The sequence below is a fragment of the Prionailurus bengalensis genome, chromosome F2 (genome assembly GCF_016509475.1).
Source record: "Prionailurus bengalensis isolate Pbe53 chromosome F2, Fcat_Pben_1.1_paternal_pri, whole genome shotgun sequence".
NCBI lineage: Eukaryota > Metazoa > Chordata > Mammalia > Carnivora > Felidae > Prionailurus > Prionailurus bengalensis.
The window spans coordinates 34,566,732-34,589,626 of record NC_057353.1 but is presented as its reverse complement, the minus strand read 5'-3'; the positions used below and the strand labels follow the sequence as shown (position 1 = coordinate 34,589,626).

At 36.2% G+C, this 22,895-nt stretch overlaps 1 pseudogene; it reads right to left on the bottom strand.

Moving 5' to 3' along the window:
• Window positions 1-22,666, bottom strand: part of LOC122495981 — a 77,193-nt pseudogene extending 54,527 nt beyond the window's left edge.
• Between the last annotated feature and the right edge of the window lie 229 nt (window positions 22,667-22,895).

Here is a 22,895-nt window from a genome sequence, read left to right as displayed (position 1 = left end):
AAACATATTGGAAAATTCTTATCCTCTCTTTGCTGAAATTTTGTACACTGTCCCCTCAGCCTAAAATGTTCTCCAACTAGCTTTTCCTACAGAGGAGTCTTTCTCATTGTTGAGAAATGTCTTTCTGCACAGAGTTCTTTCTTTTCCTGTAGTGTCCTCTTCTGCTGTATCTAATCACCTTGCTTATCGCCCATAGTGTACTTATCAGAGTCTGTGATTATCTCAGTGCTTTTTACTTGTGAAATATCTATTTCTCCCTCTTGAATTAAAGCTTCCTGAGCCTGGGACATTATGTTTCTTTTTTTCTATTGTATTTCCAGAACTGATTATACTTCTTGATACATAATCAATGCTCAATAAATGTTTATTAAATGAATGACTGAGTCCTGACAGAAAAATATCTAAGAGTACATATGGCCTTTAAAGCTAAGACAATGAAAGCCTTTACCCAGGATTTCAAACTCATTAGTTATTCACAGACAAGTTGAAACATACAAAGTAAAGGAGATGGCTGAACAAAAAGCTAGGTTTTTTGAGAGAAAGAGAGTGTGAGAATGAGTGGGGGAGAGGGGTAAAGGGAGAGAGAGAACCCCAAGCAGGCTCCACACTCAGCACAGAGCCAGAAGCGGGGCTCAAACCCACAAACCCTGAGATCATGACCCGAGCTGAAATCAAGAGTCAGATGCTCAACCAGTTGAGCCACACAGGCACCCCAAAAGCTGGTTTTCTGAAACTACCTGATCAACTAGCTTGATGTTCATGGAAGGCAATCTCTTGTTTGTAGGACTATCTAACCATGTAAACATGAGATGAGCAGCCCCTAAAATTTTCATGCCACAAGAAAGACTTGTTCATTGCATGAACATTTATTCCCCCAAATTAAGCCCACATGTCAAGATAAATAGCAGTTGAGCAGATGAGTGAGTAGCAAGCAAAAATTCTCTTACTCTCCCAGGCTCACTCCTACCTGTATTTTATCTCCCAATTATAAGCTTCATGAGCTCACCTGTTTGAGCCATCACCCATGTGGTTCAATTCAGGAGCATTGAGCAGTAAAGTACAGGGGCACCTGGATGGCTCAGTTGGTTAAGTGCCCTATTCTTGATTTCAGCTCAAGTCATGATCTCACAGTTTGTGGATTCAAGTCCCGTGTTGGGCTCTGCACTGACTCCATGGAGCCTGCTTGGGATTCTCTCTCTCCCTCTCTCTCTGCCCCTCCTTTTTGTGCTCTCTCTCAAAAATAAATAAATAAGCATTTTTGAAAAACCATATAAAGAAGTACAGTCTAAACAGGCAAATAATAATATGCTAATATTAATAAAGCAGAATTTCAGTCTTTTTACTCATGTCTTTCAAATGACACTAAAGGAATGCAGGTCATATCTCACACTAATCCTTTTTATTCTCCCCTTTTTCACCCTCCCCACACACTGTTCAGTTTATCAATTCCTCTCCCTCCCAAACATTTTCCTACTCTACCTAGACCACCTGTGTAGTATTTACGAATACCTTCTCCCTATCCTGTAGCTAACAATATGGGTCAGTGAAGGCAATAGACTATGATCAGCATAGCATCAATAAATTGTATCCTATTACACCACAAAAGTACAATTTTTCCCTCCCACGGCAACAGTGGAAGAATATTGTTTTTTTTATTTCCCTCACTATTTATAGATAGCTATATATGTAATCTATCATTTTTTCTTCTCTCTTCCTAAATCCACTAAGAAATGATATTTTCTCTGCAAAATTAAATATGTTTAAATTTCACATGTTGATAGCTTTGAAATGTGTAGATTGTTAAATATTTGCAAATGAAGGTAATGATCAAAGGCAAGAAAATAGTATTATTTATACAAAAAGAAATTTTACTTTCCCTCAAGTGTCAGTAGTTCCATATTTGCTACCATAAAGATTTTTGAGGTGTGTGTTCTATTTAGATAACTATCATTGGCACAAGCAAAGAAAAATCATACATCTGTAAGTTACATGAGTAAGCTATTTCGAAGTTCTGATCCCTAAATTTAATTAGTCTCTTCCCAAAGCAAATGGAATAGTTTTTTTAAATGATTTGCATTCATCATACTTCCCTTTCAAAAATAAAACTCTTTCAAGCCAAAATATTTCCCTGAGGTGGGTTTTTGTCAGAGTATAGCCATAGCATTTCTTTATTTGAGTAATTTTTTCAATGGTCCAAATACCTGTTCTCTCCTACAAGATATTCTGATGAATAATTCCTCAAACTACTCTTGTTGGAAAAATCAAAACTGTATTTTGCATATATGAGTTACATACCCAAACCACCAGATAAATAAATGAATAAAAGACTCAGAATGATTTTATTAAATTAACAGAATCTAAAATAATTGGTGAAAGCAAAGGAATTTAAAGCTTTGGAAATTGTTATGTACTAGATTGCCTTTAGAATCTTGGCACCATTTCTACCTACCTGCCCCATGCTGTCCTTGCTATTGCAGAAGCTAGAAGCCTGGAAGCTACATTCCTAAAAATTTCTATCAGCAGGATTCCAGGTTAGAATGTGCCAGCCAGAAGGCACTTATCTGAGATTTGAAAGGAAAACAGATGCAGAAACCATACTATAATTTCTCCATTGGAGACAGACAAAACCACAGATGTATGCTATGAGCTTCAGAAAAAGGGATGTTTTGCATGTGCCTCTGAGTGTTTCACCTAGCTCAGTTTTGGAGGCAGCTATGAACATAGCCAGAGTTTCCTATACTCTAGAGACTTTGAAAACTACAATACCTGAGAGTAAATGGCACTATTTTGACTTTCATTTTTCCAACCCTGCCAATGGTTTCATAAGCATCTCATTATCTTATTAACTAATTTGTTGAATTAGTCATTTAATTTATTGAATCCTTTTCTTCTTGATAGTTCTTGAGTGGTTTTGTTTTCCTGACCAAACTTTGGACAATACATGCTGTAATTTCTTATGATGGCATGTAGCTTTTAGCAGATTTTATAACATTGAAGAAAACTTAATGGAAATGTGTCCTTAATTTTATGACTTGGTTAGGTCACAGAATTGTGCTAAGCTTGGGTAGCAGTATTATGTGTTCTGCTTCTTGTTCAATTGAAATACTACTCAAATATTAGGGGCGCCTGGGTGGCGCAGTCAGTTAAGCGTCCGACTTCAGCCAGGTCACGATCTCGCGGTCCGTGAGTTTGAGCCCCGCGTCAGGCTCTGGGCTGATGGCTCAGAACCTGGAGCCTGTTTCCGATTCTGTGTCTCCCTCTCTCTCTGCCCCTTCCCCGTTCGTGCTCTGTCTCTCTCTGTCCCCAAAATAAATAAACGTTGAAGAAAAAATTTTAGAAATACTACTCAAATATGATATATTGGCACTTTTTATATTCATTATGCTCTTCTTTTTCTGCCAAATAAACAGAAAAAGGAGAAAATGTCATGGTCCTTGCCCTCCAGATGCACAAAGCCTAATAAAGGAAGTAATAGAAATATACATTAAAAATATTAACCAAAACAAGACAGAACATCCCATTTCAGAGAAAATTTGATTTACCTTTCCTCCTTTTCACCCATCTATCCCATCTTATACCATCCTGTTTATTAGTAAATGAGCTAGGTGGCAGTCTGTAAGGAAAGCTTTTAGTGGGATAGCTTTTTCTAAAGGCAAAGAGGGACAAGCCAAAGCACAAGGAACATGGTAAGAAAGTGGATGGGGGCGGGGGTGGGGAGGGGGGAGCCAACAGGAAAAGCCAGATATGTGGATTGAAACTTTTATCCTTGATGTCTAAAAAAGCCCCAGTATTGCAAAATATCAGAAATGGCATTAACCTGGGACTCTGGAAGCCTGATTTTTATATCATTTCTGCTACTAAATCTGACTTTTTATCTCTTCCCCTCATTGAGCCTTCAATTTTTTGTTAGTAAAATTATGGCATGGGTTTGATTATCTCAAGATCCATTCCAGCTCTAACATTGAGCCATTAGAACAACAACCCATCCAGGGTGTGTAGGATCTTTCTGCCACTTCTACCAATACATTCCAGGCAGTCCCAGAATTCCCTTGGCACCTAGCAATGTCCCATCAGGCATTGATTTTTAAAGGCTAAATAGACATGTCAATTTTCATAATTCAGATATTCAGCATTTGAATTATCATGTGCAATCAAAAAGAATAAAAGAATAAATTATTTTTGTGCATCTGAGGCAAAAATCATCCTAATCCACACTCCATCTGACTTAGGAGAAAACTCCCTCACTGTTAACTTACTATCTTTTAAATGTACAGAAAGCAGGAAAGACATCTTTCATAGCTCTCTCAGAGCTCCACCATGGGGATAAGGATTAACTGTATCTCCTTATAAAAAATATGAACATACCCTTATCTTTAAATATGCAACCATCTAAATTTGGGGACTTTTTCTCATGAATATTTAAGTAATCAGTAAGTAGTAGTAATCATTTTCATTTTATAATTAAGGTAGATGGGTCTTGTTTTTAATTTAGGGTGGGTTTTTTTCCTCCTCTGTTAGGCAATCACAGAAATTCTTGATGAATGCGTGCTTTATCTGGTAAGAAATGTCTACTAAAATAAAAAGTCACTCTGCTTTAGGGAAAAAATATAGTGGATTAAATTATGCAAAAATTTTTGACTGGTATAATTAAGATGATGTATAATTTTTTTTAATTTCTGTACTACAGATATACAAGCCAAAATATGTAATATTAGCATACACACCTGCATGAATTCAATTAAGTGAAAATATAAATATTAAATTGTCTTGCATTCATGAAAGAACCCATTCCTGAATCCAAGTCTACCTTGACTTTCACTGCATTTCCCACTCACTCCAAATCTTGTTCTTAGGCACTCTACCTGCACATTGAACATTTAAATGAATATACACTCTTTTCTATATGCATCCATTCTAACCTGCAACAGGAAGGGCAGAGATTTACATTAATTTATATTTATCTTTTAAGCACTTGAGCAGATGAACTAGTAATGACTTTTTTCTGTGCTTGGAACAGGTAGTTCTAAACCAACTATTTTAAAATCCAGGAAAATGGCCTCTTGGGTAAGCTGTACTTGATACTTAGAAGCAGATGATTGGTAGAGGGAACATCAGTCCTTCCTACTCTTTGATTCTGTGCCTGTTGGCTTGGCATCAAGGGACTACTTCTTTCAGCACATCTTTAATATAAGTTCCATCATTTACTTTGTCTGCTATTCAGTGCTTAGCATACCATATTGTACTTAAATACCTGACTCTCCCACAAGGTGTTGTCCTTGAGAACAGACACCATACCTAACACATTTGTCTCCTCAACACTAGTATAGCTCTTTGCACATGGTGGTATTCTAGAATAAATAACTTTTCTTTATCAATACAAAGATTGCCTAAAATTTGGCTCAAAATAAACCACCCCATCTGCCACTGCTTTTTCTCTGCTTCCCTGAATTTCTCAGATATACCATTTAAAATGAAGCATTTGTCAGGTCTTCCAGGCACAGGAGATGAATTGTTTTTGTTAACCATCTCCTTGTCATTAACAGTTACTGGATGGCATGGAATAGTTATGTTGGAGAGTTAAGGGACATGTAGCTGAAAAGGTATATTGGAGTGAATACAAGTTAAAAGCAATGATAAAGCCATGTTCCCCCTAATCCTTTGGTTGGTTTTGTCAAGTAGTTTCCTTGAAATATGTTGTATGGTTTGTTTCTTTTTCAATTATTTCTCCAATTCTTTTGGTCTCATAAATATATTCTGAATGTAAAGTGCCATCGTAAAAATGTCCCGGATTTCACATTCCAAAATGCCTTGGATGAACTCAATCTCAGCCACTTACATCCATTCATTAAATATACCTCCTTTGACTATCTGCTAGGAGCTTGGCCCTGAGCTAATCATCAGGCAAACAATCATCATTAGAACACAATTCTTGTCTTCAAGAAGCTTGAAATCTAGAAAGGATGGAAGAGGCATAAAAATGTAAAAGCAATACATAAGTGCTACAAAGGGAAAGTACATGAAAATGTAGAAACATATAGGAGATGCATTAAATATATGGGGATTCAATGATGCAATATATGGAATGTGCTTTGTAAACTAGAAGTTTCATACAAAGATGAGTCATTGTAGTTCTATCCGTAGTTTAATAACATAGGACATGGTATAAAGTGGAGGTAACCAGAGGAAGAATCTGGAGATGGTGCAGATATCTTCCTTGTACCCAAATAATATTTTTTAAATTTTTTTAATGTTTATTTTTGAGAGAGAGAGAACATGGGGGAGGAGCAGAGAGAGAGAGAGAGACAGAATCTGAAGCAGGCTCCAGGCTTTGAGGTGTCAGCACAGAGCCCAACCCATGAGATCGAACCCATGAACCATGAGATCATGACCTGAGCTGAAGTGCTTAACCTCAGATGCTTAACCAACTGAGCCACCCAGGCGCCCCATTGTATCCAAATAATTTTGAAGGGTATTTGAAAGACTCTTACACTTTGTTTACAAAATCTGCCAGTGCTTACCAACTAGGAATCTTTGACTTTATTCAGAAACTATGAGTACTAAATACGCTATGAATATCATACCTAATATAAATCATTGAATAATTGATTTATTTGTCTTAACTACCCAAATAAAATGTTTTAAGACAATAATTGACGCTAATGTTTCCATTTGTTTTCCAACAATTTTTTTTAAATATCTGTGGAGGAAAACAAATTATAAAACATGTATTAAATAAAATATTCTTCCCAAGAAAATGTTGGGTATAGCAATCAGGAGTCAGGTCAGAAATACAGAGATCAGTGTAGGTAGTACATGCAGAAATAAATTTAATAAAATGAATAAGAGGCCAAAAAATCCAGTTTGAGGGGTGGGGCAACACACGTCAGGGCAAGATTCTGCTGGTTTTGGGGAAATCATGAAGTACAAGCTTACAGACTACCACCACCACCATCAGTGAGCTCCATTGCCTGCAGCCTCGAAGTGGGTGATTCACAGGAGGATGCTGGGAAATTGCTGGCAGCATTTCACATATGCCCATCTGCTGAAGCCCATGAACCTGCCTGCAGGAGCAATAATGGCTTCTGCTTCTCTTCTGCCTTCCAAATCTTGCACTAGAGCCTCTCCTGGGTGAAATCTAATCCAGAACCCTGCTGGCACAGATTCGGAAAAATGTTGTTACCAAGAATTCAGGGAAAAGCAGAGGAGGGGGAAACTAGTGCTGAGTTTCCATCAGACCATCTGGCACACATCTCTTAAATTTCAACACTCTCACTTATTAAGAATAATTTTCCCAAGTTCATATTTTTAGTAATTTATAAAATTAGCCTTGCCCTGTTTCTTATTCCATGACACCCTATGAAGCCTATCCACATAAGTTACTCCTTTCTTTTCTCTCATTATTTGGGGGAAAAAAAGAATAGTCAAGTTAAAAATACATTTCCAATGAATGCACCAGAATGGATTTTTAACTGCTCTAACAACCTGACCTAGACAAATTAATAAATGCTCAGTAAATTTGCCCTTTCCAATAATTTTATCCAAAAACTCCTAATAAAGCTTTCAATAATATTAAAATTCATTTAAGTAAATAATTTGTTATGTTTTGTACAAATTTTTAAAGTCAAATTTTAAAAGTTAATAGCCAATTGTAATATATATTAATTTTTAACATCCTACAGTAATATTGAAAAATAAAAATACAATGTGACACATGGATAAGAACTGCTTTCTAAAGCCACATTTTCGGGGTGCCTGGGTGGCTCAGTTGGTTAAGCATCCAACTTTGGCTCAGGTCATGATCTCGTGGTTTGTGAGTTCAAGCCCCGCATCAGGCTCTGTGCTGACAGCTCAGAGCCTGGAGCCTGTTTCAGATTCTGTGTCTCCCTCTCTCTCTCTGACCCTCCCCTGTTCATGCTCTGTCTCTCTCTGTCTCAAAAATAAATAAACGTTTAAAAAAAAATAAAGCCACATTATCTAGTTTCAGACCCAGTTCTAATACTACCAGTTGTGTGAGATTGGCAAGTTACCTGTCCTCTCCATGCCTTAGTTTTCTCATCTGTAATATTGAAAGGATGAAATAAATTAATATATTTAGAGTTTTCAGAACAGTGTGTGGCTCATAGAAAGCATTCGATAAATACTTCCTATGTGATTCACAGAAGCATATTTGCCATATCATTTCTTAGATCCTTTCATTTAACAAATGTTTATTGAGCATTTCTATATGCCAGACACTGTTGTAATGATAAAATGGAATTGAAGACAAAGACTCTACCATTCTAGTAGAAACAAATTGAAAAAAAAAACACAACAATAATATGATGTCAAGAGCAGTAAGCACTAGTTGGAAAAAATAAAACAGGGTAAGGAAGTAAAAAATGATGGAGGATGCCACTTCAAATAGAATCATCAAGAAGGCTTTTCAGAGGTGATATTTGACCATGATTTAAATGAAGTTGGGAATTATGCCATTCCAACATATAGGGGAAGAATATTCCAGAGCTCTGAAGCAATAGCAAATGCAAAGTCACTGAAGCAGGAATGTGTTCAGCATGCTCAAGAAGCAACGTATCAGTCAGTGTGGTTAGAGTAGTGTGAGAACTAGAGAAAGACCTAGCAGATTGAGTTTGGAGACACAGTGGAAAGATCCAGTCAAGGATGAGGCAAGTGAGGCTTCAGAATTCAGGAACCTAAGAGTAAATGCCTAAATGTGTCCCTAATCTCCCTCTAGTCCCTGCCCTAAACCTGAGAGGCCCGATCATGAAGAATCTTCTAAGCCATTTTAAGACTTTCAAACTTTAAGTTCAAAGCCTTTACCATGCCTGCAGTTTACTGCGTGATCTGGCTACTCCTCCAAAGGTATCTTCTGCTTCTTTTCTTTTTTTTTTTAATTTTTAAAAAATCTTTATTTATTTTTGAGAGAGAGAGAGAGAGAGAGAGAGAGAGAGAGAGAGAGAGCACAAGCAGGGGAGGGGCAGAAAGATAGCAATCTGAAGCAGGCTCCAGGCTCTGAGCTGTCAGCACAGAGCCCAACATGGGGCTCGAACCCATGAACCGTAAGATCATGACCTGAGCCAAAAGCTGAACACTTAACTGTCTGAGCCACCCAGGCACCTCTCTTCTGCTGCTTTTCTTTGCTCACTTCATTCCAATCACCCTGGCCTTCCTCCAGATTTTCAAACATACCAACCAAACTCCTATCTGCACTTGCTACTTCTACATGAAGAGAGCCACAGGGCTCACCTTCTCTCTTCCCTCAGGTCTCATTTCAAATGCTATCTTCAGAGAAATCTTCCCACCATTCCATCTAAAATAGCAGTCTCTTGCTTCTACTTTCATTCTCTATCCACTCTTCTGGTCTATTTTTCTCCATGGCAGTTACTATCATCCAATATTCTATTGTATTTTTAATTTGTTTTCTGAATCCCTGAACCCCCAATGTTAGCTTGTGGTGACACCTGGTCTGTTTTGTTCCCTGTGGTATCCCCAGTGCTCAGCACCTCCCTAGCACTTAGCAAGTGTACCATATTTGTGCAGTGAAGCAATGTGAAGAGGAGCTAAGTGACTATTTTGAAGCATAAAAAGATAATCAGTCTGGCTATAATCACTAAGAAGACATGTTTGCTGGGATTAAGAGATACAGCCAACATAATTTGTTGAGGTGCCCAATGGATTCAATTGATAAGTTTATTTCAAGTCAGAATTAGTCTCAGACTTCTGGTCAAGTCAGTAATATATTATGTTCCAGACATACACAGGTATACTACATTAGGCATATGTGGAAATAAGGAGTCAGCCCACATCATCCCCCACCCAGACCCATAAATGGCTTATGCAGACCTTGCTGTTTGGACTAGAAAACAAATAACATACTGGAGACAGCAATCGTTGCAGTTGAAATATTTAGATTTCAACTTGAATTCTGCCATATCCTACCTGTGTGGTCAGCTAGGACAACCTCCCTTCCTTTCTCCTCTCCTTGTTTTTCTTCCCTTCCTTCATTTGACTTATATTTATGGAATTCTCACTTTGAATCAGGAGCCAGGAGCAAAGAGGGTGCATAGAGTGAAGAAGGGAAGGAACACTGAGCAAAGAGTTTTGAAGGGAAGGGCATTACATGCTGAGAGAGGATAAACAATGTTAGGAAAGTGAGAAAGAACAGAGCCTCTGAGAAGTATAACTACCAGATCTCTATATCTTGCCAAGAACTAGTACTTCAGGAGTATATGTTCAGGTCCAAAAGGAGAACATTAAGAGTGAGAAAAGAGGAAATAATGCTAACAGTTAAGGTAAAGGAATAGCAGGGGATGTCCCCAAGAGAAACGAGTAAGCAACACTCAGAGAGCAGTGAGGAAAACTAGGAGTTCATGGTGTCAAAGAGCAAGCAATTAGAGGGGGAAAGGAGAGACAAAAGAGTACAAATATACCTAGTAACAGTTGGACTGAAAAATATCCACCAGATAAGATAACTAAGAACTACAGAAGAATAAAGGAAGCAGAAGTATGATTGCATTAAGGTGAAGGAGAAAGACACAAGATTTCCTTGAGCAACAGTTATTCATCTATTAAATATGAAAGAAGAATACTCTTCATGTAGGGATTCTGTGGTTCTTGGAGTATAAATAGATAGATGATTATTAGATAGATAGATAGATAGATAGATAGATAGATAGATAAGGGAAGGGAAAGGAGGAGGGAAGGAAGGAAGGAAGGAAGGAAGGAAGCAAGGAAGGAAGGAGAAAAAGAAAGAGAGAAAGAAAAAGAAAGAAAGAAAAAGAAAGAGAAAGAAAGAAAGAAAGAAAGAGAAAGAAAGAAAAAGAAAGAAAGAAAAAGATTGTAGAGACATACAGATTTAGTACACAAACATCTAATATATAGAAATATTAAAAATATTATCCCTTTTATGGAGATTGAATTCATTTTAAACATGCCATTGTTCTGACTCCATGCTTACCAAGTAATTTGTTTAAGCCTCAGCTCATTTATACATTGGTCTGAGCAAGGTCCCTCCTTATTCTTGCTGTATTTATTAGCTTTAGTTTCCGTTCCTATTGCCCTCATTTTTCATAGGTATACAATCTAATATGCTTGATGCTTATCTTTTTATTTGGCTATGTAAAACATGCAGTACCCCTTCCCTTTTCTCTTTCACAGTTGGCTTTCTTATTCCTAAATCTTGTTGTTGCATGTAAATTTGAGAATATGATTATTTTGTTCCTCAAAAAAAAAGATCAATTTTGATTAGGATTGCATTCAATATATACTTTAACAGGAAAATATGTATCTTTCTAATATTGAGCCACCCCACTAAGGATATAAAAAACTTCTTTTTATTCAGGTCTTTTTAATATAGTTTAATACTACATTTAAATCCCCTTCATAGATGTCTTGTGTATTTCTTGATATATTTATTCCTATAAACTTTATGGATTTTGTTTCTGTTGTGAATATTTTATCTGTGATTTTATTTTCTAGATACAGTGTAGAGAAATGTTATTGATGGTTAAATGTTGATTTATGTTTATGATTATGTTGATTTATTGATTGTTAAATATTGACAATCTTGCTGAAATTTCATATTCAGTCTGATTTTACCTTGTAATTTTGTTGGAGTATTTATTCTACACGGATGTAGTGCATTAAATAGTATCCCCCCAAAATTTATGTCTATCCAGAATCATAAGACCTTATTTAGAAATAGGGTCTTTACATTAATTAAAAGAGGTCATACTGGATTAAGATGTGCCCCAAATCCAATGACTAGTGTTGTTATATGAAGGCCATGTGAATACGTGCTGATGAAGAAAAAGGCCATGGAAACCAAAATTGGAGCAATGCAGCCATAAGCCCAGGTATGTCAGGGATTTCTGGCAGTCACCAGAAGCTAGGAGAGAGACATGGAACAGATTCTCCCTCAAATTATCTAGAGAGAACCATGTTGTTGATTTTGGACTTGATTTTGGATTTCTGGACTGCTGAACTGTAATAGAATAAGTTTCTGCTGTTTTATGCCACCCAGTTTGTATAGTTTTGCCAGCCCTAAGGAAATAATACAGTAGATAATCATAATTTCTATAAATGATGACAGATGCATTTCTCTCCTACCAATCTTTTAACTAATTTATTTTGCTTTTGCTTTATTTATGGTATTTGTCAGAGTATCCAATATTGTTTAAGTAGCAACAGTTATAATAGGAATTTTCATTTTGTTCCTGATTTTTAAAAGAATATGTTTATTTTTTCCATCAAGTATGCTTACAATAAGAATTTGGTATATAACCTCTCCAAATTAAAAAAAAAATTCTCTTTGGGGCACATAGGTGGTTCAGTAGGTTGAGTGACTAACTCTTGATTTCAGCTCAGACCATGATCTCATGGTTCATAGGACTGAGCCCTACTGTCAGTGCAGAACCTGCTTGGGGTTTTCTCTCTCCCCCTCTCTCTCTGCCCTTCCTTTGCTCACACTCTCTCTCTGTCTCTCTCAAAATAAATAAATAAACTTTAAAAATCGTTTTCTATTCCTTGTCTTTTAAGGATATTATAATAGAATTTATCAATATGTCTTTCTGCAATTTTAAGATTACTTGATTTGTTACATTTTATCAAGTAATGGGCAAATTAAATTTTTAGGTTTTTTGTATGTTGAGACATTCATGTGTTCCTAGATAAATTTTGCTTAATAATGTATTATTTTTATATACTTTTGAGTTCAGATGGCTAATGTTTTATTAAGGAGTTTTGTATCTGTATTTGTAAGTAAAGTGGACATCTGTCATTACCCAATTTTAGAACCAAGCTGAGTAAGTATATAAAATAGATTTGGCAGATTTTGCTACTTTTTATATTTTCAAAAGAAAAATTATAAGTTTGGAATTAACAGCTTCTTGGAAGATTGGTACAGTTTTGGTCCAGGAGTCTTTGAATACCATTTCAATTTTGTTATAGGTTTATTAGTTTATTCAGTTTTTATTTCTTCTACTTGAGTGCCCTTCTATGTTTTTTCAAATATATATTTGAAATCCAATATTTAAATATTATATTTAAAATCCAGTATGAAATATTGAAATATGTTTTATATTGGATTTTAAATTGGAATATAGCTATTTTAATGTTCTTTAATTTTTAATTTGTTGGGATTATAACTTTTCCCTTTTCATTCTGTATTTTATTTGCATGTCATTTTCTTTCTTTCCTCTTTTTTTCCTGTATCAGTCTAGCCAGAGGTCTTCATATCTTATTAATCATTTCAAAAGCCTGTTTTGGATTTAGTTAATCTTCACTGTTGTTCTTGCTGGTGTTATTTTTGTACTGTATTTCATGGATCTCTGCCCTTTATTATTTATTTCCTTCTTGCATATTCAAGTTTACTATATCGCTCTATTTCTAACTTCATGAGTTGAACATGGTTTGTTCAACTGGTTTGTTTTTAATCTTTCTCATTTTCTGGTAAAATTTTTAAAGCTATAAATCTCTCACTCTCCACTGCTGTTTTAGCTATTTCTTACAATGGCGGGTGGCGGGGGAATGGTGTAATGTAAAGCTCTATGTGGAGCTTGCCTCTGGGCAGAGGATGTGCCAGTGAGGGGCTGACAGTATACAAGACACCTCCCAGACCACTCATCAATTATCAAATATCATTAGTGTAAGTTATAGGAGAACATGAACTAGAGAATGGAAAAGTGAAAATGATTAGGTTTACCCATCTAGGTTGGTGGATAACTGGGGAAAAAAGCAAGCCAGAAACAAATCTAATAAGTATCAGATCAGTTTTCTATTCTGTATCAGCATCAGTATTCTGTCTTCTAGATACTAGGATTTTGGTCAATGGGACACCTAGCTCTTATGGTATAGTTCTTCTTTTTGCTATAGGTTCAGTTAGTTGTTTCATTGGTCTATCTACTTTCTTTTCCTCCCATTCCATGATCACCAAGTGTCTTCTGATTCCTAATGTAATTCAGTGAGCCCTTCCTTTATGCCAGGCATTGTGTTAGGCACTGGAGAAATAATAGCGTAAAAAGATTAATAGAGTCCTTGCCCTCAAATTGTTCAGTCATCTTAAAGCACCAGCTATCCTTTCTTAAATATCTTATTTCTGATAAAACATTTCAATTCTTGTTAATCTTCCATATTAAAAAAAAAAACCCTCTCTCTGTTCTTACAATAAGCCCCAAAAGGTTTTAACACTACATTGTGTGGGATTCCGTCCCTCAAAACCAAGTGAATGGTTAGGTGTTTTAGTAGGGTGGGAAGTGCTAACTTTCTGACTCAGGCAACAGGTGGATCAGGGTGCCATTCACTGCAAAAGAAAATATATAAAAAGGAGTGATTTGGGGGAAGAAAACAGGTTTTTACACTTGAGTTTGTGATTTTATAAGATGAAATCCAAATAGAATATATAAGAATAGGTCACTAGACATATAGGTCTGAACCTCAGAGGAAATTTTTAAGCTGGAGAAAAAGACTTTGTAGTCACATTCCAATAGACATCCATTAAGGACATAGGAATTAATCCTCTCACCCAGGAGAACTATAGAGAATAAGAGCACAGTGCTAACACTCTCTGCTCTTCCAAGGTAACGATACTAGTAGTCACTTTCCATTTCCTACAAATTTGGTAGGTGATTAGACAGTACTTGTTTATTCTGTCTCATCTCTTTCTATACTTCTTTCTGCCTTAAGCTAATTAAAATTGATGTATTGAAAGATCATCAGTGTTTTAATCTCCAATTAAAGTGACTATATTGTTTAACTTCTTTTTAGTGTACAAACTAAGCATTCTTTCTTGGTATTCCAAAATCTGCAATCCCCTGGCTTTTGTTTATTTATTTTTATAGTGAGTCTTTACTGAGGCCTCACTATATGCCTAGCACTATTCTAGATATTAGAAATACAGTAGCAAAAAGAAAAACAGGTAATGTCTCTGCCCTAGTGGAGCTTACTATCTCCCTACTTTCTGATCTCTCCTCCATTTAGTCTCTGGATTTGCTTCATCATCAAAATGTAGATGTAATACATAGATCTTTTATCCTTTTTTTCTTCTAACAACTTCTATTGATAAACCAACTGTCATTATATATTCCCAAATCTTCCTCTAGTTTTCACCTTGTTTCAAAAATCTCTGAACCGAAGTCAAGCAAAAGCATTAACTCTAATTCTGTGAAGCATTTCACTGTTTACAAAAAAACAAAAATGAAAACAAAAACACCCACACAAATTTTATGAATATGATTGATCATCTTTATTTTAAAATTAAGAAACTGGGGTTTTAAGAGGTTTGTAACTTCCATAAAATAACACCTATGTTAACTAGAAGAGCCAAGTAATAAGCATAAGTTTTCTGTCTTTAAAATCAGTGTTAGTACCATTATTCTGTGGTAAAAAGATTGCCCCATAAGAGTATAAAACTATGACATTTATCTATCTATCTATCATCTATCTATCTATCTATCTATCTATCTATCTATCTATCTATGATATTTAAACCACATGTATTGAGTCCACCCTTTGTAATGTTTCTCCTATGAACATCAGAGCCATTTTCATACTTTCCCCTCCCTCACACTACATCAAACTATATAAAATTCTTTAAATGTTCTACAGTCTCATATCTATGCGCTCCATCTGACTTCACTGGTATTGTCCTAGCTCATGCCCTCATTATCTTTCTTGGTGCCACCCACTCATAGAAACAAACCCATCTGATCAACACCTATCACTGATTGCCTAATGAACAATCCCACAAACTTTGTCACCATTTTCCTAGCTTGCCTAGCATACACACCTCTGTATCTTTGTCCAAGTTGACCTTTCTTTCATTTCTTCCACGTATTCACTGAAGGCCTATAATGTTCCAAGCCCTGCATCCTAGGTGCTGGAGTTTGGATTGTAGTAATAGTCATTGTTGAAATTTCCCAAATGTTTGTCTGGCACAAATGTTATCCCACTAATCTTCCCCAAATCCTATAAGTTAGATAGTATTAGTACTATTCTTCTATTCTTTAGATAAAGAGACTGACATTTTGAGAATTTATGGACTTGGACCATGATCAGAACAGAAAAAGCCCAAATCTGAACCAAGTCTGTCTAAATCCAACATCCTCACTCTTAATCTTATGCTATAAAACCTCTCCTGATACTTCTTTTATCTGTTACTAGAGTCTTATTCTTCCTTTATAGCTCAAATCTTGACTTATCCAAGAAATCTTTCTTAATCAAAACTAAATTCATCTTATCCCATCAATACTTCCAGAACACTTTCTTAAATTTTTCTCCATTATAAACTGCTTTTGATTAGTGTTTTATTATATCCACATGACTATAACCTTAGTGCATAAATGATAAGATTCTGCATAAAAATGACCATGTTCTGTTTATATTTATACTAAAGCAACAAGTTGAAAAATGTATATATAGTACCAGCTAAATAGGTGGAAGGGTTATACACACACACATACACACACATTCACACACACTCATAAAGAACATGCAAGAAGAATCCATACACCTTTAGATGGGGAAATATTTCACAGTATACTTAAATCCAGTCATTTCAAAATGTGTTATTAAAATAGCAAATGTAGGATATTTGTTAAAACTGGAAATTATTATCTTGAGAAAAATAATATCCTTCAATGAGTACAGAAGTTCAGAATGAAAAAAAAGCATTTTACCATTGACTTATGCCATACCACAATTGCTATGGTATGAACCAGATATTTGTCAATAATTCCATACGATTATATAGTTTCAAGATTGAACAACTTTTAAAATCTTATCTTTATTCTTTGGTCCTAACACAACCTTTTCAAGTTTAAACATCAAGTTTAGAATGGTTAATAGCTCCACATTACCAAATATACACAGCAGGTATGTTTCAGAATCCTGTCCAATTGAGAATTTCAGCTTTGTAGCAAGAGTCTTTGGGTCACTTTCCTTAAATTAGTATTAGTGGTGAAGAAGACTGTATCCCATTTTATATTATTATTACTGTCATCACACTTTAACCTAAAAGTTGAACGTAATTTATTTTCTACCATATCTTGCATACAGGCAACCACAATTCATCCCTGAACCCTTTTTTTTCTCCACACTTTTTAATCCCTCATTTGTGCTCACACAATACAATAATCAAAGTTCAAGATGTCTAGGACTTGTTTTTTTTTATTTTAATTTTTTTTTCATGTTTTTATTTTTATTTTTGAGAGACAGACAGAGTGTGAGTGGGGGAGGGGCAGAGAGAGAGGGACACACAGAATCTGAAGCTGGCTCCAGGTGCTGACCTGTCAGCAAGAGCCCAATGTGGGGCTTGAACTCACAGACTGTGAGATCATGACCTGAGCTGAAGTCAGTCGTCCAACCAGGTGCTGTCTGTCTAGGACTTGTTTTAGTAAGTTTCCATTTCATGGGAAACTGTGTAAAATTAAGAAATTTATTTAATTAATTTGTTAAATCCACACAATAAATACAGCATTAGAAATAAGGTTATAGACACAGAACAATGTTCCTGACATGTTATTACTAAATAAAAAAGCAGTAAAGCATGGACACTGGGATCTCAAGTATTATAGCTATATCTCATTAGATATCTATATTCATATCTATTCATATGGAGAGAGGGAGATTTAAAACTAAAGTTTGTACAGCAATTGTCTCTATTCTTCCTTTTGGGGTGAATTCCTTCATTTTGTCATTTTGGAGGAAGAAAAAAATAAAATTAAAACTAAAAATTAAAAATTAAAAACAAAAAAAATCAAAGAAAGCTAGATTGTAGGTGTGTTTTGGTCTGGTTGTTGAAAGAAACTTGATAGAATAGAGAAAAAAGGAAAGAACAGAAAAGAAAAAAAGTAAGAAAACATTTAAAAATTAAAACAAATGTGTACAATAAAATACAATAACATGAAATGAAGAAAGTAAAATAGAATAAAAAATTTACAAAAAAAATAAAAATATAGTAAATTTTTTTAATTTTTATATAAAAACAAAATAAAAAGTATTTCTCTTTCTGTATCCAAGAATAAGAAAAGAAAAAGAAATGAATAGATGGACCAGCAAACAGGGTGAAATCCGAATGAAATTATATACAAATGAAATTTTCCCCTAGAACTCAAAACTATGAAGCACTTTACAGGGTGCCTGGGTGACTCAGTCGGTTAAGCATCCAACTTTAGCTCAGGTCGTGATCTCACAGTCCATGAGTTCAAGCCCCACGTCAGGCTCTGCACAGACAGCTCAGAGCCTGGAGCCTACATCAGATTCTGTCTCTCTCTCTCTCTCTTTTTCTCTCTCTCTCTCTCTTCTCTTCTGCTTGCACTCTCTCTCTCAAAAATAAAAGAAAATAAAAATAAAAACATAGAAAAAAATTTTTTAACTATTAAGCACTTTATAGTCCATACACTAAACACAACACTTGTAGTGGTCCTCTATGGCTTGGTTGGTGCAGTTGGACGTGGCCCCTCCTATACAGCAATTGTTTCTAAAGAGTAGAAGCAAAGTTAGTTATAGCCCTTTCTACTTGCCTGTGTTTCTAATATTCACATGTATTTCTGTACTAAACACCTTACATACTGTTCACTTAAAAAGTCCTGTTGCACTTTGTACCTTGTGAACAACTATCATTTTTTGAATATTACTTTAATTCCAAAATACAGCATTGAAACAGAAGTAAAAGTGTATTTTTGGCTTTATGCCAAAATCTCAGAAAGGCTTGGTGTCCTGTAACTTGTACAACAGACACATTTCACAGACACATTTCCAGAGAATCAGGTGAATGCAATAGTGTAACATTACACTACATTAAGGTAAGCAAATTACATCCAAAAAGGAATCCTGTGATACTCAGATATCTAAGATTTCATACAAATATTTCAAAAGAATAATGATTTGGACTAAAATAATGCTGCCTAACTCTTTAATGAATATAATTACAATAAATCCATACTTTTCAAATTATGAATTTCACATATGACTACATGATTGTTTTGTTTTTTTAATTTTTAACTATTCCAGTTCTGCCCTCTAAAATATTTGATATTCAAGTTGTACCTAGAAATACCTAATATGATTTTTATAGTGACAGGCTTTAAATATTCATGATAAAAGAACAAGAGTCTCAGGGCGCCTGGGTGGCTCAGTCGGTTGAGCATCTGACTCTTGATTTTGGCTGGATCTCATGGTTCCTGAAAGTGAGCCCTGTGTCAGGCTCTGTGCTGACAGTGCAGAGCCTGCTTGAGATTCCCTCTCTCCCTCTATCTCTGCTGCTCCCCCTGCTCAAAATAAATAAATAAACATTAAATTTTTTTTAAAAAAACAGCAGGAGTATCAGTGCCAATGCAGAATAAAGGAGTATTGGCAAAATCCAAACAATGTGAGGGCTTAAAGGAATACATCTCTTTGATATCATGGCACATTTTAGCTTCCCAAGGAGGTGTAGGTTACTCACGGTAGATGCAAGCAACTTTACTCTCTACTGAAAGAAAAAACACACTCTTTCTTTGATGTGTAAGAGCCCTGAGGCTTATAGGACCTTGTACATAAAATGGGTGTAGATTCCCCCCCTCCCCAGTAATTGATTACTTTAAAAATAAAAATATCTGAAGAGATGGGGCACCTGGGTTCCCCATCTGACTTCGGCTCAGGTCAAGATCTCTCAGTTTGTGAGTTCGAGCCCCACGTTGGGCTCTGTGCTAACAGCTCAGAGCCTGGAGCCTGTTTCAGATTCTGTGTCTCCCTGTCTCTACCCCTTTCCCGCTCATGCTCTGTCTCTCTCTGCCTCTCAAAAATGAATAAATGTTAAATTAAAAAAAATTTTAATCTGAAGAGCAAAAGTAATTATCAGGAATTATACATTCAATTCAAGAAAAATAAATCTGGTAAATAGTACAGGCATACTTTGGAGATATTGCAGGTTCAGTTCCAGACCACTGCAGTAAAATGATTAAAATAAGACAACAAAGGGGGCACCTGTGTGGCTCAGTCATTTAAGCATCTGACTCTTGGTTTTGGCTCAGGTCAGGATCTCATGGTTCATGAGTCCAAGCCCCATGTTAGGCTCTGTACTCAGCACAGAGCCTGCTTGGGATTCTCTGTCTCCCTCTCTCTCTGCCCCTCCCTTCCTTGCTCTCTTTCTCTCTCCCTCTCAAAAATAAATAAATAAATGTTTAAAAAAAAAAAAAAGGACCACAATGAAGTTCGCTACATTCTACCCACAGTAGAACTTCTTTCAAAATTGAAGCCTATCTTCTCAAACCCTGCCATTGCTTTATCAACTAAGCTTATGTAATATTCTAAATCCTTTATTTTTGTTTCAATAATCTTCACAGCACCTTCACCAGAAGTAGATTCCATTTCAAGAAACCACTTTCTCTGTTCATCCATAAGAAGCAACTCTTCATCCATTTAGTTTATCACGATATTCCACCAATTCAGTCACATCTTCAGGCTCTACTCCTCATTCTGGTTCTTTTTCTATTTCTACCACATCTACAGTTACTTCCTCTACTGAACTTTTGAACCCCTCAAAGTCATCCATGACATTCGGAATCAACTTCTTCCAAACTCCTGTTTGTGTTGATATTTTTACTTCTTCCCATGAATCTGGAATGTTTTTAGGGACACCTGAGTGCTCAGTGGGTTAAGCATCAGACTCTTGGTTTCAGCTCAGGTCATGATCTCATGGTTCATGGGTTTGAGCCCCACATCTCTGTGCTGACATTGTGGAACCTGCTCAGGATTCTCTCTCTCTCCCTCTCTCTCTGCCCTGCCCCACTGGCTTGTGCTCTCTCCCTCTTTCTCTCTCTCTCTCTCAAAATAAATAACTTAACAAAAGAATGTTTTTCATGGGATCTAGAATGGTGACTCATTTCCAGAAGGTTTTCAGTTTACTGTGCCCAGATCCATCAGAAGAATAATTAGCTATAGCAACTATAGCCTTATGAAATGTATATCTCAAATAATAACTATAATAATAATCATTATAATAATAAATAATGCAAAGTCAAAGTTACTCCTTGTTCCATGGGCTGCAGAATGGATGTTGTTAGGCATAAAAACAACATCAATCTTGAGGTGCCTGGTGGCTCAATCAGTTAAGTGTCTGACTCTTGATTTTGGCTCAAGTCATGATCTCACAGTTCATGAGATCAGGTCCTGTTTCAAGCTCTATCCTGACGGCATGGGCTCTGTGCTGACAGCAAGAGCCTGCTTGAGATTCTCTCTCTCCCTCTTTCTGTGCCACTCCTCCACACATGTTCTCTCTCTCTCTCTCTCATGCTTTCTCTCTTTCTCTCTCTCAAAATAAATAAATAAACTTTTTTTAAAAAGGGAAAAAAGGGGCACCTGGGTGGCTCAGTCAGTTAAGCAACTGACTTTGGCTCAGGTCATGATCTCATGGTTCGTGGGTTCAAGCCCTCCATCGGGCTCTGTGCTGACAGCTCAGAGCCTGGAGCCTGCTTCAGATTCTGTGTCTCCCTCTCTCTCTGTTCCTTCCCTGCTTGTTCATTCTCTGTCTCTCTGTCTCTCAAAAATAAATAAACATTTAAAAAGGGGGGAAGGGGGTGCCTGTGTAGCTCAGTTGGTTAAGTGTCAGACTTTGGCTCAGGTCATGATTTCACGGTTTGTGAGTTCAAGCCCCGCATGGGGCTCTGTGCTAACAGCTCAGAGCCTGGAACCTGCTTCGGATTCTGTGTCTCCTCCTCTCTCTCTGTCCTTCCCATGCTCATGCTCTGTCTCTGTCTCTTAATAATAAATAAACGTTAAAAAATTTTAATAAGGAAAAAAAGGGAAAAAAACATCAGTCTCCTTCTACTTCATCAGAGCTCTTGGATGACCAGGCACATTGTCAATGAGCATTCATATTTTGAAAGGAATCATTTTTTTCTATATGGAAGGACTCAACATGGGCAAACCCATGTTGTAAAAAGATGTGCTGCCATCCAGGCTTTGTTGTTCCATTTATACTGCACAGGCAGTGTAGATCTAGCATAATTCTTCAGGGCCCTAGGATTTTCAGAATGGTCAATGAGCAATGGCTTCAACTTAAAGTCATCAGCTACATTAGCCCCCAACAAGAGAGTCAGCCTATCCTTTGACACTTTAAAACTAGGCACTGACTTCTCCTACATAGCTATGAAAATCCTAGATGGCATCTTCTTCCAATATTTGGCTGTTTCATCTAAAATTGAAAATATGTTGCTTAATGTAGCCACCTTCATTAATTATCTTAGCTAGACCTTCTGGATAATTTACTGTAGCTTCTATATTAGCACTTGCTGCTTCACCTTGCACTTTTATGTTATGGAGATGGCTTCTTTCTTTAAACCTCACAAATCAACTTCTGTTAGTTTCACACTTTTCTTCTACAACTTCCTCACCTCTCTCAGCCTTCTTAGAATTGAAGAGAGTTAGAGCTTGCTCTGAATTAGGCTTAGGTTTAAGGGAAGGTTTTGTGTTTTGCTTTCTCATCATTTGTGTGTTCACTGGAGTAGCATTTTTAATTTCCTTCAAGAATTTTTCTTTTGCATTCACATCTTGGCTAACTGGCACAAGATGCCTACCATTCTCTTTATCTCAGTTTTCAACATGCCTTTTTCATTGAGATTAATCATTCCTAGCTTTTATTTTAAGTGAAAGACATTCAACTCTTCCCTTCACTTGAACACTTAGAGGCCATTGTTAGGTTACTAATTGGCCTGATTTCAATATTGTTGTGTCTCAATAGACACAATAGGGAGGCCCTGAGAGAGAAAGAGAGATAGGGAATGGATGGTCTATGCAGCAGTCAGAACACACTCAACATTTATTAAGTTTGCCACCTTATATGGGCCCAGTTCATAGCACCCCAAAACAATTAAAATAGTAACATCAAAGATTACTGATCACAAATCACCATAACCAATATA